This window comes from Petaurus breviceps, unplaced genomic scaffold (genome assembly GCF_028583685.1).
Source record: "Petaurus breviceps papuanus isolate PSGF00001 unplaced genomic scaffold, PetGlider_PUasm1.0 90701, whole genome shotgun sequence".
Classification (NCBI taxonomy): Eukaryota; Metazoa; Chordata; class Mammalia; order Diprotodontia; family Petauridae; genus Petaurus; species Petaurus breviceps.
Window position 1 is genome coordinate 10,206,499 of NW_027187316.1, and position 8,660 is coordinate 10,215,158.

Below are 8,660 nucleotides of genomic sequence, written 5' to 3' on the forward strand. Positions count from 1 at the left end.
CTCTCTCTCTCTCTCTCTCTCTCTCTCTCTCTCTCTCTCTCTCTCTGCTTCCCTTCTTATTCTCCAATACCTTTTCTTCTTCCAGAGAAATGACAGAATTTATTTTGATCTTGTTGTTTGCCATTAATTTAATCAGAGTATATCAAATATCCCCTCCCAAACTATACATCCCTTTTACTCTTTTATGTCCTTTCTCATTCTGAGATGTAATCTGCAAAGATATAGTGATTCAACCATAGGGTGGGTTATGGGATTTAATCTGTAGCAGTGATTTTTAGTGCTTTTTGATCCACAAATCCTTTTCAATAGAAAAAGGTGTTGTGAGTGTTTGGGTTTATTTTATGTAATAGTCATAAAATTGTTTGAGATTTAATAAGTACTTACAAGCACTACAATGATAACTTTTCCCCCCAAAGGTCCAAATTAAAAATAATATCATGTACTTATGAAATACAAAATTTTGTTATATGTATAATTAAAAAACCTTAAGTAAAAAAGTATAAAACACTATTAAATAATTATGCATTTTTTATTTGGAACATTCTGTAAGAATTAGAAAACCAAATCAGTAAGACTTCATATGCTTAATATTATGTGCAAGACTTTATTTTACATATCTTTATTTTACAATTTTTTGTTGAATACAAATAATACTTTAAGTTATAAGATGTCAGATATTTTTCATAACATAATAGTCATATGTAAATTTAATTTCAATGTTAAACTTTTTCATTTGGAAAAAGGTTTGTGATATTTGGCTCAACAGCAAACATGTTTTTACATCAATTTATTTCTGGATTTTGATTTAAAAGTAGAAAAAAGTCAAAATGCTCATTCACATAAATATACAATGTCACAAATGCTGTACTCTGGGAAAGAGGGGATGAAAGGAGGTATAGTTTGAATTTCATCAAATTCTCCAAACAGGTCTGCTGGTTTGACTGAATAATGTTCTACCCAAACAGTTCTTTCCAGCTTCCCCCCACCACCCCCCCAAACTAAAAGCTTTGCTCTGTTTCATGGTTTCTGTACTATCCTCAAAGACATTTCAGTTCCTCTATATTTCCCTGCTTGAGATGACAAGTTCATTGCCTATCCCAGGCTCCCTGAAGAACTGAGAAGGGGAAGAACAAAGACCAGAGAAGTATACTGTCCTTCTTGGTTTATACTATGTAGTCTCTTGATAGAAGTTCATGTCAAGGTCAATATCTTTGAAGTCTTGAGTAATTCAGAGCACTTGCTTTCATATACATATCCCAGTGTAGCAAATTTTCATATCTTTGTGGCAGTGGTGATCCAATCCAGGTTGCATTTAACTTATAAAGGTTGGGGTGTGGGTGGGAAGGAGAGGAGGATTACTGGGAAATCACAGCAATGGGAAAGAAGGAAACATCACATAAAACACATTAAAAAACAAAATAGAATAAGAAGATTGGAGTAGGTGAGCTCTAGTCCCCTTCAACTTAAAAACTGTGATTCACGGTGATCTCAGAACCACATTATATGATTTATTCCCATCTCACTTCTGTGCTGTTTCAACTCCCAGATCATTTTTAATTTTATCCTTTCAAAAGCTAAGATTCTCCTTGGTAGAGAAAAGAGAAGCACAGTAAGGATGGATTACTTCTGCTTTTTCTGAATTCATCTGTTATCTCTGTTTCATCTACTCCTAGCTATGGCTCTATTGCTTGAATTCTACCTCCCCAACATGTCTCACATGTGTCCTTTTCTCTATGCTCACTCACAACTTTTACCCTATTTCTGGCCCTTATGACATCTGACCTGGACAAGTGAAATCATGTCCTACCTGGTCTCTCTGCTCCCTGATCTTCCCTCTTATGAATCCTCCACACAACTTCCAAAGAAGTCTTCACAATGCATATCTTTGACATGGTCAAGGATGGATGTGAAATGTTCACTCTCATCTTTTTTTTTAACTTTTTTAAATTTTTGGTTTTCAACATTCTCTTCTACAACATTTTGAGTTCTAAATTTTTCCCCTCTTTCCCCTCACTATCCCTAAAATGACAGGTAATCTGATATACATTATACTTGTACAATCATATTTCCACATTGGTCATGTTGTAAAGAAGAGTTAGAACCAAAGGTGAAAACGACTAGAAAGAAAAAGAGAGAGAAAATAGTATGCTTGAATCTGAATTTAGACTCCATAGTCCTTTTTCTGGATGTGAATAGCATCTTCCATCTTTAGTCTTTTGGAATTGTCTTAGATCATTGCATTGCCGTGTAGAGGTAAGTCTATCAAAGTTGGTCATCACACAATGTTGCTGTGACTATGTACAATGTTCTTTTGGTTCTGCTCATTTCATTCAGCATCAGATGTTCATGTAATTCCAGGTTTTTCTGAAATATGCTTATTTATCATTTCTTAAGGAACAATAGTCTTCTATTACATTCATAAACACAACTTGCTCAGTCATTCCCCAATTGATGGGCATCCCCTCAATTTCCAATTTTGCTACCACAAGAAGGGCTGTTATAAATATTTTTGTATATGTGGATTGTTTTCCCATTTTTATTATCTCTATGTTTTCCCATTTTTATTACCTCTTTGGTACAGATTAAGAAGTAGTATTGCTGGGTCAAAGGGTATACACCATTTGTCAAAGGGTATACACCATTTTATAGCCCTTTTGGCATAGCTCCAAATTCCTCTCCAGAATGTTTGGATCAGTTCACAACCCCACCAACAATGCGTTAGTGTTCCAATTTTCCTACATCTTCTCCAACATTTGCCATTTTCCTGTTTTTGTCATGTTTGCCAATCGGATAGGTATGATTTGGTACCTCAGAGATTTTCTGAATTGAATTTCTCTACTCAATAGTAGTTTAAAGCATTTTATCATATGACTATAGATAGCTTTAATTTCTTCATCTGAAACCTGCCTTTTCATATCCTTTGACATATCATTAATTGGGGGATGACTTGTATTCTTATAAATTAGACCGAGTTTTGTATATATTTTAAAAATGAGTCCTTTATCGGAGACACTGGTTGTAAAAATTGATTACCAGATTTCTGTTTCCTTTCTAATCTTGGTTGCATTGGCTTTGTGCAAAAACTTTTAAAATTTGATGTAATCAGAATTTTACATTTTTCATTTAATAATGTTCACAGGGGTGGCCAGGTAGCACAGCAAGTAAGAACATCGGCTCCAGTGTCGGGATCACCTGGGGATCAAATCCGGGCGCAGATACTTGGCACCACACCCAGAAATAACTGTCCGTGTGACCTTGAGCAAGTTACTTAACCCCCATTGCTTAAAAAAAAATAATGTTTACTATCTCTTGTTTGGTCATAAATTCTTCCCTTCTCCATAGATCTGACAGGCAAATTATTCCTTGCTCTACTAGTCTGCTTATAGCATCACACTTTAATTCTCAATCATGTACCCCTTTTGACCTTATCTTGGTATATGGTATAAGATGTTGGTCTATGCCTAGTTTCTGCCATAATATTTTCCAATTTCACTAGTAGTTTTTGTCAAATAGGGAGTACTTATCCCAAAAAAACTTGAATCTTTGGGTATCAAACAGTAGATTGCTGCAGTCATTGACTACTGTGTCTTGTGTACCTAACCTATTCCACTGATCCACCACTCTATTTCTTAGCCAGTATCGAGTAGTTTTGATAATTTCTGCTTTATAATACAGTTTTAGATCTGGTATAGCCAGGTGAACTTCCTTTGTGCTTCTGTTCATCAATTCCCTTGATATCCTAGATCTTTTGTTCTTCCAGATGAATTTTATTATTATTTTTTCTGGCTCTATAAGATAATTTTTTTGTTAGTTTGATTGATATGGTACTGAATAAATAAACTAATTAAGGCCAAATTGTAATTTTTATTATATTACCTTGGCCTACCCATGAGTCACTGATATTTTTCCAATTATTTAGATCAGATTTTATTTGGGTGAAAATGTTTTGTAATTGTTTTCATATAGTTCCTGAGTTTGTCTTGGCAGGTAGATGCCTAAATATTTTACATTCTCTACAGATACTTTAAATTGAATTTCTCTATCTCTTGCTCTTGGGATTTGTTAGTGATATATAGAAATACTGATTACTTTTGTGGGTTTATTTTATATCCTGCAGCTTTGTAAAGTTGTCAATTATTTCAAGTAGTTTTTTAGTTGATTATCTGGAATTTTCAAAGTATACCATCATATTATCTGCAAAGAGTGTTAGCTTTGTTTCTTCTTTGCCTATTCTAATTCCTTAAATTTCTGTTTTTTTCTCATTGCTAAAGCTAAAATTTCAAGTACAATATTAAGTGACAGTGCTAATAATAAACATATTTGTTTGCATCCCTGATTTTATTGGAAATACTTCTATCTTATCCCCATTACGTATAATGCTTGATGATGTTTTTAGATAGATGCTACTTATAAATGACAAGGAAGACTCCATTTATTCCTTACTCTCTAGTGTTTTTAATAGGAATGGGTGCTATATTTTGTCAAAAGCTTTTTCTGCCTCTACTGAGATAATCATATGGTTTTTGTTAATTTTGTTATTGATATAGCCAATTATGCTAATGGTTTTCCTAATATTGAACCAGCCTGGTACAAATCCCACCGGGTCATGGTGTATTATCCTCATGATAAGTTGTTGTGATCTCTTTGCTAATAATTTATTTTAAAATTTTGTAGCTATATTCATTGGGGGAAATTGGTCTATAATTTTCTTTCTGTTTTGACTGTTACCAGTTTGGGTATCAGCACCATATTTCTACCATTACAGAAAAATTGACAGGATTCCTTCTTTACCTATTTTTTCCAAATAGTTTATAAGGTTTGGGGATTAATTGTTCTTTGAATGTTTGATAGAATTCACTTGTAAATCAATCTGACCCTGTAGATTTTTTCCTAGGCAGTTCACTGATGGTTGTTCATGATTGCTCAATTTATTTTTCTGAAACTGAGTGTTTTAAATATTTTGTTTCCTCTTCTGTTAATCTGAACAATTTTTGTTTTTGTAAGTATTCATCCAGTTAACTAAGATTGTTGAATTTATTGGGTTAGAGTTGGGCAAAATAGCTCCTAATTGTTGTTTTAATTTCCTCTTTATTGGTGGTGAATTCACACCTTTCATTTTTGATACTGGCAATTTGCTTTTCTTTCATTTTAAAATCAAATTAACCAAAAAATGTATCCATTTTATTGTTTTTTAAACCAGCTCTTAGTTTTATTTATTAGTTCAATAGTTTTCTTAATTTCAATTTTCTTAATCTTTCTTTTGATTTTCAGAATATCTAATTTGGTTTTTAATTGGGAATTTTAGATTTTTATTTTCTAGTTTTTTTTAGTAGCACGCCCAATTCATTGTTCTGCTCTTTCTCTATTGTATTCATGTAAGAATTTAGAGATATAAAATTCCATAAGAACTACTTTGACTGCATCTCATAAGTTTTGGCATGTTGTCTCATTATTGTCATTCTCTTGGGTAAAGTTATTGATTGTTTCTATGATTTGTAGTTTGACCCACTCATCTTTTGGGATTAGATTATTTAGTTTTTAGTCTATCTTTCCATGGTCTTTTATTTCATATAATTTTTTGTTACATTATGATCTAAAAGGGATGAATTTAATATTTTTGCCTTTCTACATTGGATTGTGAGGCTTTTATGCCTTAAAATATGGTCAAATTTTTGTGTAGATGCCATGTACCACTTAGGAAAATGCATATTCCTTTCTATCCCCATTCAATTTTTTCCAGACTTCTAACATATCTTACTTTTTAAAAAATTCGATTCACCTCCCTGACTTCTTTCTTGTTTATTTTGTGGCTAATTTATGTAATTCTGAGGTTGGGAGGTTGAGGTCCCCCACTAGTATAGTTTTGCTGTCTATTTCTTCCTGCAATTCATTTAACTTATTATCTCAGAACTTAGATACTATACCACTCGGTGCATATATATTTAGTAATGATATTACTCTATTATCTATTTTACCTTTTAGCAGGATGTAGTTTCCTTCCTTATCACTTTTGATTAGATCTATTTTTGCTTTTGCTTTGTCTGAGATTAGGACTGCTGCCCCTGCTTTTTTTTTTTTTACTTCTATTGAAGAATAATATATTCTGCTCTAACCTTTTACCTTTACTCTATATGTATCTCTGCTTCAGATGTGTTTCTTGTAAACAACATATTGTGGGATTATGGTTTTAAAATCTATTCTGCTATCCACTTCCATTTTATGGGAGTGTTCATCCCATTCCCATTGACAGTTATGCTTACTATTTATGTTTTTCTTTCCATTTTATTTTCCCCCAATGTTTGTGTATTCCTTTCTCCTTTCTCCCTTTTCCTCCTCACCTGCATTTTTCTTCTGACCACTACCTCCCTCCATCTTCCCTCCCTGCTATTGTCCCCCTCTCTTTTCTTCCCCCTTTACCTTCCTACTTACTATTGGATATGCAATTGAGTGTGTATGATATTCCCTCTTTTAGCTAAATACAATGAAAGTAAGGTCCAAATAATATTCATCTCCCTCCCTTCTTTTCCTATACTGCAACCAGCTTTCGGATCATTTTAAGTGATGTAATTTACCCTTTTCTGACTCCTCTTTTCCTCTTCTCCTAATATAATCTTTTTTTTTTACCTATTAATTTTTTTATCATCACATCAAAGTCAGCTTATATCCACACCCTCTGTCTATGTATACTCCTTCTAAATGTCATAAGAAAGATACAGTTCTCAAGAGGTACAAGTATCATCTTCCCATGTAGGGATATAAACCGTTTAAACTTATTGAATAGCATGCATTTCTTTTTCTTTTCCTGTTTATCCTTTTTATCCTTCTCACAAGTCTTGTATTTGAAGATTAAATTTTCTGTTCAGCCCCGAATTTTTCATCAGAAAAATTTGGAAGTCCCCAATTTCATTGAATGTCCATCTCCTCCCCTGAAAGACTATGCTCAATTTTGCTGCTAAGTTGATCTTTGGTTGTAATATAAGCTCCTTTGCATTATACAATATCATATTCAAAGTCCCCCAATCTATTAATGTAGAAGCTGCTAGGTCTTGCATAACCCTAACTGTGGTTCTATGATATTTAAATTGTTTCTTTCCGGCTGCTTGCAGTACTTTCTCCTTGACCTGATAGTTCTGGAATTTGGCTACAATATTATTTTGCATTTTCATTTTGAGGATTCTTTCTAGAGGTAATCAGAAGATTCTTTCAATGACTGTTTTACCTTCTAGTTCTAGGACCTCAGGGCTTTTTTCTTTGATAATTTCTTGAATTTTTTCATTTCTTAATTTTTTTGATCATAGCTTTCAGTCAGACCAATAATTCTTAAATTATCTCTCCTGGATCTATTTTCCAGGTCAGTTATTTTTCCAGTGAATTATTTTTTTTTATTTTATTCTAGTTTTTCATTCTTTTGATTTTGTGTTTCTGATTCTTCATGTCTCATAGAGTCATTAGTTTCTACTTGCCCAATTGTAATTTTTAGCAAAATGTTATCTTCTGTTAGCTTTTGTACCTCCTTTTCCTTTTGACCAATTCTACTTTTTAAGGAGTTCTTCTCTTCATTTAGTTTTTGTGCCTCTTTTTCCATTTTGCCAATTCTACTTCTTAAGGAATTGTTTTCTTCAGTGGCTTTTTCTTCCTTTTGGTCAATTATATTTTTTAAGAAATTGTTTTCTGCAGTCATTCTTTTTTGTTCTTCCTTTTCCATGTTGTTGACTCTCTCTTGCATATCTCATTTCTTTCCCCATTTTTTTTACTTCTCTCATTTGACTTTTACAATCCTTGAGCTCTTCCAAGAAAGCTTTTTGGGTTTGAGATCATCTCATATTCCCTTTTGAGGTTTCAGATATTGAGGTTTCAGATATAGCTATATTGACAATGTTATCCTCTTCTAATTTTTTTTATCTTCCCTATCTCCATAGAAAGAATCTATGATCAGTGTCCATTTCTGCTTTTTGCTCATTATGTTTGTCTTATTTCTTGCTTTTAAAGTAGAGCTCTGGAGCTGGTGCCCAGGGGGCACCGTACCAAGTTTCTTGTGTTGGGGACAACACATGGCTTTGTGTGACCTATGCTGAAGTTCCCAGAGATCAGCTACTGGGGTACATCTGTCTGCCAGCACATGTGATGGTTTTTTGATCCAAAATCTGCCACTTCCTCTGGCTGTGCCAAGGCACTCCAGTGTCCAGGTGTTGGTGCTTGCCTGCTGCACCACCCTGGGACTCAGGATCTCCCACTGTTTTACTGAGGTGGGGCTTGCTGCTGACTTATCCAGATACCTCCAGTCCTGGGCTGTACTCCCCCCACACCAGAATGAGAGGGACCTTTCTCAGTGATCCCCCAAGCCTCCTGAGCTAATAGAATATTCCTCCCCATTTTTCTGCTAGCTCTTCTGTTCCAGAATTTTTCCTGGGGCAATATTTTCTGGGTTTTTAGAGTTCAATAATGGAGAATAAGGGTGACTTACTGCTTACTCCACCATTTTTTCTTCCAGCAGTCTGCTCTAATCATTCTTGAGAATAATTTGGAAGTATGCCCAAAGGGCATACTTTTTACTAGCTGTACCACTACTACATCTGTATCTCAAAGAGCTTGGAAAAAAGAAAAGGGACCTATTGTAAGGGTTATGGGATTTAAAGATCTCCCATGCCCCATGGACGTGC